The sequence below is a fragment of the Coregonus lavaretus genome, assembly GCF_964263955.1.
Source record: "Coregonus lavaretus genome assembly, chromosome: 20".
Lineage (NCBI taxonomy): Eukaryota > Metazoa > Chordata > Actinopteri > Salmoniformes > Salmonidae > Coregonus > Coregonus lavaretus.
The window spans coordinates 7,623,703-7,637,325 of record NC_140007.1 but is presented as its reverse complement, the minus strand read 5'-3'; positions in this window follow the sequence as shown (position 1 = coordinate 7,637,325).

Sequence of the window (13,623 nt, the reverse complement as noted above, 5' to 3'; positions counted from 1 at the left end):
TGCAGCAACAGGAAATGGGAATTATTATGTGGATGATATTTAATGGACATTTCCGTAAGGGAAAATGAAGTCATCTATCGTTCACCAGGTGCCCTTGGAGAGTTATTCAATGAGCTTGACACCTTGACAGGTAGCCTAGCAGTTAAGCGTATTGGGCCAGTAACTGAAAGGTCGCTGGTTCGAATCCCCGAGCCGACTAGGTGAAAAAATGGTTGATGTGCCCTTGAGCAAGTCACTTAACCCTACGTGCAAAGAACATTAGTATGACCCTGGACAACACCCTGACATCAAAGCAGTCTCACTCCTGCAGGTTCATGCTCTACTACATTTGTAGAGTACAACCTTTCCTCACACTGAAAGCGGCACAGGTACTAATCCAGGCACTTGTCATCTCCTGTAGACTACTGCAACTCTCTGTTGGCTGGGCTCCCTGCTTGTGCCATCAAACCCTTGCAACTTCGCAGCACGTTTGGTGTTTGACCTTCCCAAGTTCTCTCACCCCACTCGTCTGCACACTCCACTGGATTCCAGTTGAAGCTCGCATAATCTTCAAGACCTTGGTGCTTGCCTACGGAGCAGCAAGGGGAACTGGCCCTCCCTACCTTCAGGCTATGGTCAAAACCTATACCCAAACTTGAGCTCTACGTTCAGCCACGTCAGGTCTCTTGGCCCTCCCACCCCTACGGGATGGTAGCACTCGCTCAGCCCAGTCAAAGCTCTTCTGTCCTGGCACCCCAATGATGAAACAAGCTTCTCCCTAATGTCAGGATAACGGAGTCCCTGCCCATCTTCCAAAAACGTCTGAAACCCTACTACGTCTTTAAAGAGCGTCTTAAATTAATCCCACGAAAAATGTTCCCTTAAGAAAAATATATAAATCCCTACAAAAATGTATTAATTATAATAATTCACATTTCCTGTTGCTGCAGGATTATGTTCCTGCTGTAGCAAACTGGCTCAATTAAGATCCTACATCTGTGAACCACCGCATTTAACCATGGCAAGGTGACGGGGAATATGGCAGAATACAAACAGAGCGGTCGTTCCCTCCACAAGGCAATCAAACAGGCAAAACGTCAATATTGAGACAAAGTCGAGTCGCAATTCAACGGCTCAGACACGAGACGTATGTGGCAGGGTTTACAGACAATCACGGATTACAAAGGGAAAACCAGCCACTTCGCGGACACCGACGTCTTGCTGCCAGACTAGCTAAACAAGTTCTTTGCCCGCTTTGAGGATAACACAGTGCCACCGACGAGGCCAGCTACCAAGGACTGTGGGATCTGCTTCTCCATGGCCGACGTGAGTATAACGTTTAAACGTGTTAACCCTCGCAAGGCTGCCGGCCCAGACGGCATTCCTAGCCGCGTCCTCAGAGCATGCGCAGACCAGCTGGCTGGTGTGTTTACGGACATATTCAATCTCTCCCTATCCCAGTCTGCTGTCCCCACATGCTTCAAGATGGCCACCATTGTTCCTGTACCCAAGAATGCAAAGGTAACTGAACTAAATGACTCTCGCCCCGTAGCACTCACTTCTGTCATCATGAAGTGCTTTGAGAGACTAGTCAAGGATCATATCACCTCCACCTTACCTGTCACCCTAGACCCACACCAATTTGCATACCGCCCTAATAGGTCCACAGACGATGCAATCGCCATCACACTGCACACTGCCCTATCCCATCTGGACAAGAGGAATACCTATGTAAGAATGCTGTTCATTGACTATAGCTCAGCATTCAACACCATAGTACCCTCCAAGCTCATCATCAAGCTTGAGGCCCTGGGTCTCAACCCCGCCCTGTGTAATTGGGTCCTGGACTTCCTGACGGGCCGCCCCCAGGCGGTGAAGGTAGGAAACAACATCTCCACTTCGCTGATCCTCAACACTGGGGCCCCACAAGGGTGCTTGCTCAGCCCCCTCCTCACCTCCCTGATCAAGTTTGCAGACGACACAACAGTAGTAGGCTTGATTACCAATAACGATGAGACAGCCTACAGGGAGGAGGTGAGGGCTCTCGGAGTGTGGTGTCAGGAAAATAACCTCTCACTCAATGTCAAAAAAACAAAGGAGATGATCGTGGACTTCAGGAAACAGCAGAGGGAGTACCACCCTATCCACATCGACAGGACAGCAGTGGAGAAAGTTCTTCGGTGTACATATCACTGACAAACTGAAATGGTCCACCCACACAGACAGTGTGGTGAAGAAGGCGCAACAGTGTCTCTTCAACCTCAGGAGGCTGAAGAAATTTGGCCTGTCACCTAAAACACTCACTCACTTTTACAAATGCACAATTGAGAGCATCCTGTCGGGCTGTATCACCGCCTGGTACGGCAACTGCACCGCCCACAACCGCAGGGCTCTCCAGAGGGTGGTGCGGTCTGCACAACGCATCACCGGGGACAAACTACCTGCCCTCCAGGACACCTAGAGCACCCAATGTTACAGGAAGGCCAAAAAGATCATCAAGGACATCAACCACCTGAGCCACTGCCTGTTCACCCCGCTATCATCCAGAAGGCAAGGAAAGTACAGGTGCGTCAAAGCTGGGACCGAGAGAATGAAAAACAGCTTCTATCTCAAGGACATAAGACTGTTAAACAGCACAGAGAGGCTGCTGCCTACATACAGACTTGAAAATCACTGGCCACTTTAATAAAGGGAACACTAGTCACTTTAATAATGTTTGCATATCTTGCATGACCCATCTCATATGTATATACTGTATTCTATACTATCTATTGCATCTTAGCCTATGCCACTTTACAGTTTAGTCATTTAGCAGACGCTCTTATCCAGAGCGACTTACAGTTAGTGAGTGCATACATTTTTTTATACTGGCCCCTGTGGGGATCGAACCCACAACCCTGGCGTTGCAAACGCCATGCTCTACCAACTGAGCTACACGGGAGACTACACTCTGATAATGACATTGCTCATCCATATATTTATATATTCTTATTCCATTCCTTTACTTAGATTTGTGTGTGTTAGGTTTTTGTTGTGGAACTGTTAGATATTACTTGCTAGATATCCAGGCTCTGCTGTAGCCGGCCGCAGCCGGGAGACCAATGGGGCGGTGCACAATTGGCCCAGCGTCGTCCAGGGTAGGGGAGGGAATGGCAGGCAGGGAGGTAGCTCAGTTGATAGAGCATGGCGTTTGCAACGCCAGGGTTGTGGGTTTGTTTCCCACGGGGGGCCAGTATGAAAATAATAATGTATGCACTAACTGTAAGTCGCTCTGGATAAGAGCGTCTGCTAAATGACGTAAATGTAAATGTAAATGTAAATATTGCTGTACTGTCGGAACTAGAAGCACAAGCATTTCGCTACACTCGCAATAACATCTGCTAACCATGTGTATGTGACCAATACATTTGATGTAATTTGATTTGAGGTATTTGTTGAATCAACGTTGTTTCCATGACATTTCAACCCCCCCAAAATCTGTGATGACGTTAAATCAACGTGCAAAAAAGTAATCAACGTAAGGGAATTTTGACGTTTTTTTTCACCCGTCTTTTAACCTAAATCCAATCACGTTCACATTTTTTGTTGAATTCACGTTAGTTGACAACTCAACCAAATGTAAATCAAAACATTGAACTGATGCCTGTGCCCAGTGGGATAGTGCTGTGTACAGACAATCTTCCTTCCCTCTATTCCAGGAATAGAGACAGTGGATGAGAGGGGGGTGTTTGTCTCTCTCGCTGCTGTGGAGCCTGTCAGAGGCATGGTTTTAGGAAGGGAAGTACAGAACACTCTAATTTACCACAGAGCTGGCCTGAATTACCATGCCCTCAGGGAGAGACTGGCAATGTTGGTGCAGGGGGGGGGGGAGACCCTGAATACACATATCAGCAAGATTTTAAAAAATCCACTAAAGGTCTAACAACCCTGAGTCTGTGAGCCTTTAAAGAGTTATTGCTCTAAGCACAAGGTCATCTAAACAACTGTTAAACATGTCCTCCGTGTTCCTAAAGAAGTCACATCGCACTCCCGTCCTTGTGATAAGAGACTTGAGCCAAACACAATGATCTCTGTACTGAACACTGGCATGACCTGACAGGGTCCCCTGTTCAACATCCTTCCTTCCCACACACTGAACCCACTCAGAGGGCTTTAAAGGGCAGCCCTTATGCCTTAATCAATCAGCCTTATAGGGAGATAGCCTTATGTGAGATAGGAGACTACAGTTTGTGTAGGTAGGCTATCCCTAGGACTGACTGACACTGCAGTCTGGGAAACCTGCCTCGTCCAAACACTTCCTTGCTTGCTGAGGCCGACCTGGCTGATACAACAGAATGATAGAGGTATTTTGGCATGGTCGAACAATGGCATAGGTCCAAAGACAACTGCACACCCACCCCCACACGTGCGTGCACACACTTATTAAAAGTACAGAAAGCAACCGACTGACTGACGCAGTGCTGGATCTCTCGATTGAAAAGCGCAATAGAACAAAGCATACATTTGAATATGATTGCACTGATGTTCTCGACTGGAGAGGCAGTGTAGTAATCAATCACTCAGCAACTGCAGGTCCATTGTTATGTTGCCTGACCAAAAACAGAGGGTCCTCATTAAGTCGAAAGGATACCTCTCCTGATCATGGTGGGGTTGTTTGATGCTTATTTTATTTTGATGAATTATTCATCTCACAATCCATGTACGAGGGGGAGAGAGAGAGAGAATGAGGGAGGGAGGGGGGGGTGTTTTTGTTTTAACAAGCCTTTGTTAGGTTATACATCTACACTCTAAATATTAGGGATTCAACAAGGGTTCTACTGAGATCCTCAAAGTTAGGGTTCTTGGCACTGAAATTGCCCTCAAAAGGAACCTCCTTAGTTGGTGGGGGTTCTTGCAGGAACCTAACTGCCCAACTGAAACATTTTGATTTTAATTTGAAAGGACTGCAGGTGCAGGCACTTAACTGAAAAATGTAAAGATCTCCTCAATTTAAGGTAAGGTTTGTCCCTTATATGATCTAAATTGATATTGTTTTACAGTGAGGGAAAAAAGTATTTGATCCCCTGCTGATTTTGTACGTTTGCCCACTGACAAAGAAATGATCAGTCTATAATTTTTATGGTAGGTTTATTTGAACAGTGAGAGACAGAATAACAACAAAAAAATCCAGAAAAACGCATGTCAAAAATTTTATTATTTGATTTGCTATGGATACGGAGATCATGAACACAACATCAACACGCCAGAGGATATATCCATTGGACTTGGGGCTCTGCTGGAAGTTGACCTCATATTTTGATTTTTTAATTCTGCTTTGCCACTAACATCATAATAAACACAACTAAAATATTGTGTTATTGTTGTTATTGTTATGCGTATTATTATTAATATTATTAATTAATAATAATAATAGGGGAGGGAGGTAGTTCAAAAATGAACCCCAAAAGGTTTTTCAAAAGGTTCTTTGAAGATCCATTAAAAGGGGTTCTTTGAAGAACCCTTTTAAAGGGTTCTTTGAAGAACTTATAGGGATTCCCGCACAGTTTCAATTTGAAGAACCCCTAAAGGATCCTCCAGGAACCTTTACTTTTTAGAGGGTATATGCAGAGATGGAAACTCGAATCTGAGACTCGGACTCGAGTCGCACTTAAGTCGCAAAGAAAATGACTTGCGACTTGACTTAGACTCGTGATCAATTGACTTGAGACTTGACTTGGACTCTAGATGAGAGACTCGTGAACAATCTTTGTTGTGCATTCTGTCAGAAAACATGGAACAGGCAGCATTGTAACACAGAGAAAGTCGTTTAATACAGAGGGCTGAAAAGCGTTCTAGAACATCTGCGTAATTTGTACGTCACTGTGGTACTACAGCTAAACAATCGTAATCAGCAACAATGTAATCAGGTGGTGAGGCTTTTGTTATTACATTTGGTTACAAGAACCTGCAGTATAATGCCAGTGGCAAAAAACGAAATGCTGTTTGCAAAACTTGTGGAATTCACATTAAAGATGCTGGCGCAACTACATCTAACTTCATCCGACATTTGAAAACTCACCGCGAAAGGTCAGTTAGGCTAGCTAGCTAACAACGTTACAATGTGGTTAGACTAATAATAGCCTGTTTAGCAGATGCCAGCTTGATATAGCTAGCTTTCTTGTGTGTCATCTTTTAGCTAACTGGAAATGTATTAGGGCCCCGTGTAGCTCAGTTGGTAGAGCATGGCGCTTGCAACGCCAGGGTTGTGGGTTCGATTCCCACAGGGGGCCAGTATGAAAAAGCATGCACTCACTAACTGTAAGTCGCTCTGGATAAGAGCGTCTACGTAAATGTATTACTGTCGAATATTTCTTGAAAGGTTAAGAGGTGGGTTGTCAGATAGCTAGGCCTACTTGTTAGCAGAGATGATTAAGTTACATCTCGGCAATATGCATATTACTCTGAGATTTAATATACTTTCTGTTGTAGCCTGGTTCTAGGAAGTAACTTAGTATAAAACGAGAGTTCAAAGCATGCAACCTCTTGGACATTTCTGCTGAAAAATGGTGTCCTTGTACTTAAATTTGTTTGTGTCCTTGTACTTCCATCTCAAGTCAGCAACAACTATCCATCATGTTGTTCATCTGTAGGTTCACTGAATTCTGCAAAGCAAAGGTGGCCAGCGCAGGGACAGAAGGACAGAGCAGCATTGACTCATTCTTGACCACCACAGGTGTCCATGTGTACAGCCAGGGCCACCCCAGGCAGAAGGCCATAACAGAGGCTATACTGCAAGACCTGATCATTTCCTGCAACCTGCCTATGTCCTTAGTGGACAACCCTCACTTTAGGCATTTCATGTCAGTGTTAGATGACAAATATAGACCAGTAAGTAGGCCCACGTTGACCAGGCGCCTGCATGACTTAACACTGAACAAAGAGGCTACAATCAAAAGTGCCCTAGAGAAGACAGAATCAGTGTCTGTCACTGTAGATATATGGACTGACAGGACCATGAGGAGCTTAATGGGAGTAACGGCCCATTACATGGCCATGGAAGAGAAAATACTCCCAGACTGTTGATAGATTCACAGGGTCACACACTGGGGAAATAATCAGTAATAATTTTGGTTTAAAACATAAATTAGATTAAATCAAATGCGATAACGCTGCAAATATGAAAAAGGCCTTCACAGTTTGTTTCCCCGAAGCAAGCAATGATCATGATGATGTGGATAACCCCAGCCTATAGGAAGAATTTGGTGAAGAGTACAATGCTGATGTTGAAGCTATCCAAACCAACTGCAGGCAACAGCGCTTACAGTGCTTTGCCCATTCATTACAACTGGTGATTAGAGATGGACTAAAGGAAACAAAAATTATAAACAGTGTGATGGCTAAGGTAAGTAAACGTTGCAGCTTACTACATACTACCTGTGGTCTGAAAGAAGCATTTGAAGCTGAGTTCGGAGCCAATCGTAGCATCCCTGCTGCTGTGTCTACCAGATGGAATTCCATCCTCCGGCTTGTTAAAGCAGTCACCAATCTGAATCAACAAAGCCTCAATACTCTACTTGAGGCCCAAGGACACAAGGAGCTCTGCTTATCACCAAGGGAATGGAGCCAGCTATTGGAGCTAGTGGACATTTTGGACCCTTTTGTCCAGGCCACCGACCATACTCAGGGGGAGAAAGTGGTGACTCTCAATGTTGTCCTTCCTTGTGTACTGTCACTCAACTATCATCTGCAAAGTATACTGAGCACAAGTCGTCACCTAGTCAGCCTAGTAAAAGCACTGCAGCAGTTACCCAAACGCCGATTCCGGGGGGGGGTTGTGAATGTCAGAATGGAGCACTCGGAAGAACAGGCAACAAAACTTCAATTTGGTGACAATGTATACATAATGGCTGCACTGCTGGACCCATCTTTCTGCCTGTTCTGGCTTGATCATGATGTCCTCATACCACATGAAGATAAAGCTGAATTGAAGGAGAGTCTGATTGGTAGGTACAATGTATTGCAACATACAACGTTTTCTATGTCACTTGCATTCAAATAATATATATATTTTTTCATGTATAATGTCTCCTGTTATATTCTTGATCATATACATCATTTAATGATTTTTTTTCAGACCTTGTTTTGGCTGAGGCACAGAAAGACACCGTTACGGAGAGCAGGAGTGGAGAAGAAGAACAACCACCTGCCAAAACCTCCAGACTGTTCTCTGGCTACCGCAACAAGATCAGCAAGAAGAAAGGAGACATAAAGTCATCTGTCAGAGCAGAGATTATTCGCTACATTCATGTATCTTCTGATGAAAATGAACTTGATTGCTTGGACCTTTGGAGAATCCATGCAAAATACTTTCCAAGGCTCAATGTCACGTTCGTTGTGTAAAGGATCGGACCAAGGTGCAGCGTGGTATGCGTACATAGTCGTTTATTTTAATAAACACCGACAAAATAACAAAAGCCAACAGAACGTGAAGTTCAAGAGGCTAAACATCAAACAAGCCAAACAGAAACAAGATCCCACCACAAAGGTAGGCAACATGGCTGCCTAAGTATGATCCCCAATCAGAGACAACGACCGACAGCTGCCTCTGATTGGGAACCACACCCGGCCAACATAGAAATATATACATTCGATTTCACACCCTGACCAACCCAACTAGAGATCTCAATGTCAGGGCGTGACACTCAAGCGGGTAGCAATGACAGTGTTGGCTGTGCCTGCCACCAGTGCCCCAGTGGAGAGAATGTTTAGTCATGGAGGCCTCATCATGCGCCCTTATCGTGCCAGGCTCAGCGCAAGAATGCTGACTAACTTGATCTTTCTGAAATGTAACCTGTCTGCAACAGATGTGTTCTCTGTCTTAGGCCACAGGACGTAATTAGCTACTTTCAAAAGGTTCTTCGAGGATCCATTAAAAGGGGTTCTTTGAAGAACTTAAAGGGGTTCCCCCACAGTTTCAATTTGAAGCACCCCTACAGGAACCTTTTCTTTTTAGAGTGTAAGGGCACAGAGCTTCAGTGCAGAATCTATGATATAAAAAATGAAAGGAAAACAATAAAGCAAAATGTCTTTGCACGAGAGAGAGAGAGAGAGAGAGAGAGAGAGAGAGAGACAGAGAGACAGAGAGAGAGAGAGAGAGAGAAAGAGAGACAGAGAGAGAGAGAGAGAGACAGAGAGAGAGAGAGAGACAGAGAGAGAGAGAGAGAGAGAGAGAGAGAGAGAGAGAGAGAGAGAGAGAGAGATACAGAGAGAGAGAAAAAAAGAGAGAGGGTAGAAGGAAGTGATGGATGAATTCAGAGGTGGCGCTGCAGCAGTCATTTATAATAGCAAGCAGGAGACTCCTGCTCATGTAGCTGAGTAATAAAGCTCAAAGGAAATAATGTGGTGTCGCTCTCTGTCTGCATACCTCAACACTGCCCACCCAACCCACTACAGTAGGTGTGAATGCCCACCAGGCACAAACTGGTTGAATCAATGTTGTTTCAACATAATTTGTCAATGTATTGTGACATGGAATCTACGTAGAAAATACATTGGATTTGAAAAAGGGTTGTTTTGAGGATGACATCTGAACCACAGGTTTTTGTCATAATGGTAACCAAATTTCAACATAGACAAACCTTGTATAAAATATGTTGAATTTGTACCTTTAAAACAACGTCAGATCTTCAACATAATATCCACTATCAGAAAACAAAACAATACGCTGAGCAGCACCTCCTACTGGATAATTGATCAATCTAAAGCTACCCTTTGGTCTCCTATCCAGAGTTTTAACCAAGCCCTGCTTAGCTATGATATTTGTCATGAGAGTGATTGTTGTGAGATCTTCACTTAAAAATGAAATAGTTTCACTGTCACTATCGAAGTCATTCCAAAGCGTAGGTTTAACAGAGCAAATGAAATGTGACCATACTCATACAGTTGAAGTCGGAAGTTTACATACACCTTAGCCAAATACATTTAAACTCAGTTTTTCACAATTCCTGACATTTAATCCTAGTAAAAAGTCCCTGTCTTAGGTCAGTTAGGATCACCACTTTATTTTAAGAATGTGAAAATGTCCGAATAATAGTAGAGAGAATGATTTATTTCAGCTTTTATTTATTTCATCACATTTCCAGTGGGTCAGAAGTTTACATACACTCAATTAGTATTTGGTAGCATTGCCTTTAAATTGTTTAACTTGGGTCAAACGTTTCAGGTAGCCTTCCACAAGTTGCAAACCGTTGGAGCAGTGGCTTCTACCTTACTGAGCGGCCTTTCAGGTTATGTCGATATAGGACTCGTTTTACTGTGGATATATAAACTTTTGTACCGGTTTCCTCCAGCATCTTCACAAGGTCCTTTGCTGTTGTTCTGGGATTGATTTGCACTTTTCGCACCAAAGTACGTTCATCTCTAGGAGACAGAATGCGTCTTCTTCCTGAGCGGTATGACGGCTGCGTGGTCCAATGCTGTTTATACTTGCGTACTATTGTTTGTACAGATGAACGTGGTAACTTCAGGCGTTTGGAAATTTCTCCCAAGGATGAACCAGACTTGTGGAGGTCTACCATTTTTTTTCTGAGGTCTTGGCTGATTTCTTTTGATTTTCCCATGATGTCAAGCAAAGAGGTACTGAGTTTGAAGGTAGGCCTTGAAATACATCCACAGGTACACCTCCAATTGACTCAAATTATGTCAATTAGCCTATCAGAAGCTTCTAAAGCCATGGCATAATTTCCTGGAATTTTCCAAGATGTTTAACGGCACAGTCAACTTAGTGTATGTAAACTTCTGACCCACTGGAATTGTGATACAGTGAATTATAAGTGAAATAATCTGTCTGTAAACAATTGTTGGAAAAATGACTTGTGTCATGCACAAAGTAGATGTCCTAACCGACTTGCCAAAACTATAGTTTGTTAACAAGAAATTTGTGGAGTGGTTGAAAAACGAGTTTTAATGACTCCAACCTAAGTGTATGTACATCAAATCTCCTTCAAACATTGATATTTGGTTGTGTTGTCAACCGAACACTATTCAATATTACTTTTGAAATACAGTAAATAGCCTAAAGTAAAAGTTTTCTTACAAACTAATGTAACATTCAAACTTAAAATGAGTAACACATCCATGGCCACAGGTCCTCACAGGTCTGTGGATCACTTGCACTTTTAACGTAATTCCAACTGCAATCCAGATAATTTGGTTATGCTATTTTAATTAATCACAGTGATAATACATTAATCTGTTGTATAAATAAACAAAATATCTGACATTGTATACCCATTTGAACTTTTCTGTGCTGTTAAATGGTTGAAAGCGCAGTGATAGACATTCATCAAATCTGATCTAACAAAGTGGATATTCATCAAATCCATCATGATTTACTTATTGTAATAGGCTCACAGTGTGGTTCCTTAAGTCGATTTAAATATATTTGTCTGTTTTCGCTGCATAACATTTAGAAGTTGTCTCTTTTCAGCATTAGAAGAAGTGACTGCTAAATGCTAACTCCCGTTCATATAAGCTGGTTAACATAGCTAGCATACAGAAATCAGTGTTGATAGTCAAAATCATTTTTAACTGTAATGCAGTTGATTGGTGATGATGACATGAACATGGGTTGGGGTTGACATCCATACAAGCATTATCCTCCAATTTTTACCACAACAGTGAAGTGTGAAATACACATATAAACAACAGCCTAAATGTAGGAACATTTTGCTGGGGGGCAATGAGGAGATTCGGGATCTTTCCTCTGTGCGTTTCCATAGCAATTCCATTGTTTTGGTTGAGTTCGATTAACCTCTATACCGCATCTATGGGTGTGTTCGTAAATTCACTCTGGATTGCCAGAATGCGTTCTGGACGTTCATAAATTCAGAGCGTTGTCAGGTTATCCAATCGTAAATTCAGAGCATGCTCTCGGATCTCGGAGTGCACACTGGACGCTCTGGCCGAGGAGTAGGGTTGATCCGAGCCTTCTGACCTCACAACGGCAGTCAAGCACCCAAGCTAACTGGCTAAAGTTGTCTAGCTTGCTAGCTAGCTACATCCAGACACAAATGAGAGAACACCTCACTCTGACCATTTTACACGCCCTAGCAGAGCTGGTTAGGCTGTTTTCATGTGATCTAGAGACGTTAGTGACTGTAACTGTGCTGCTGGCAACAATTTAATGATGTTTTTTATGCTGACATTTACTGATACCGGTCATATTCAATGGGTGTTGCGCATTCGTAAATTCATCAGTGATTCTGCACTCTGGCACGCTCGGATGAGAGTGCTCTGAAATCAGAGTAGATAGCCAAAGGGAATTTACGAACGTGTAGGACCTGACTGACTACATAGTTCATAGTTATATTATAGGACTACAATTACCAATGTTCATTAACGGAAGTAACGTTAACATCCGGACTGAGACGGATAGGCTAGTTAATAGATAGTTTAGCTGACCACTATGGGAACTAACCATGTAACTTTCTAATACTTATTAAACCTTGTTAAACGATAATACAAGTTGTGATCATTAGCCTGAGACACTCCTATAGAACGCACCCTATGTAACGGAATGTCTAGAATAAGCATTATGATGCATTTACATGACACTTCAACATTCTATGGCAGCCATGTTAGCTCCCCATTAACATTACATGGGGAATATTTAAACAATGCCATATAACTGAATGTCTAGAAATCTAACAATATTCAACATTGTAAAAGTTGGCCCAACTCTGGTTGAAAGCACAGTGATAACACATTGGAAACTCAACTAACTTTTGACTGTCTTTTTGAGTGGGTGAATATAGGTTGAAATCTCATTAATCAACGTCTCAACCAAATATTATCCACATTGAAATTACGTGGTGTGCCCAGTGGGTGGAATGTGTCACGGCTGGCAGCCCAAGCAGTGCCTAGTGATCCCTGATCAGGCCATAAATCCTGTCCTCTAGTGTGTTACAGCACAGTTACCTGATGTGATTTGCAAGACTGCTATGTGCTGAGGTAGCCTGGTCCCAGATCTGTATACTTCAGCCAACTTGCCAGCTCACTCTGCACAAGCATTTTTGTGAAAATGTATTATTTGTCTAAAAACATGTATTTTCCTTTATGTGGGTACTCAGACTAGGCTGTAGATAGATACTCTGTACCCCTCAAACTAATCTCTGTTCCACTGTGTTTTTTCATTGTTCCCCTCTAATCAGGGACTGATTTAGACTTGGGACACCAGGTGGGTGCATTTAATTATCAGGTAGAACAGAAAACCAACAGGCCCCGGACCTCGTAGGGTAAGAGTTGAATACCACTGCTATACCATACGTGTAAGATTTCACAGACTCCAAAACAATCTTTACACAATATTCTCAGTTGAGGGATGCCTGATGAAGAAAATTTAGAGTCGTGAATCGAATTATATTTTTGTGAAAATTGATTATTTGTCTAAAACATGCATTTTCCTCGATCTGGGTACTCAGACTATGCTGTAGCCTACCATACAAGCATTCACAGACTTTAAGCTCATCCTAATTTTGGGCTGACAGACAAAAAATATCCACTCTGTGAGAAGTGAACTCATTTAACCCCAGACCAGCATCAATGAACAGCTATGCCTACTCTCAGTGTTTTATGGTGATGGAGTTTTTCTAAGCTGCCAGACAA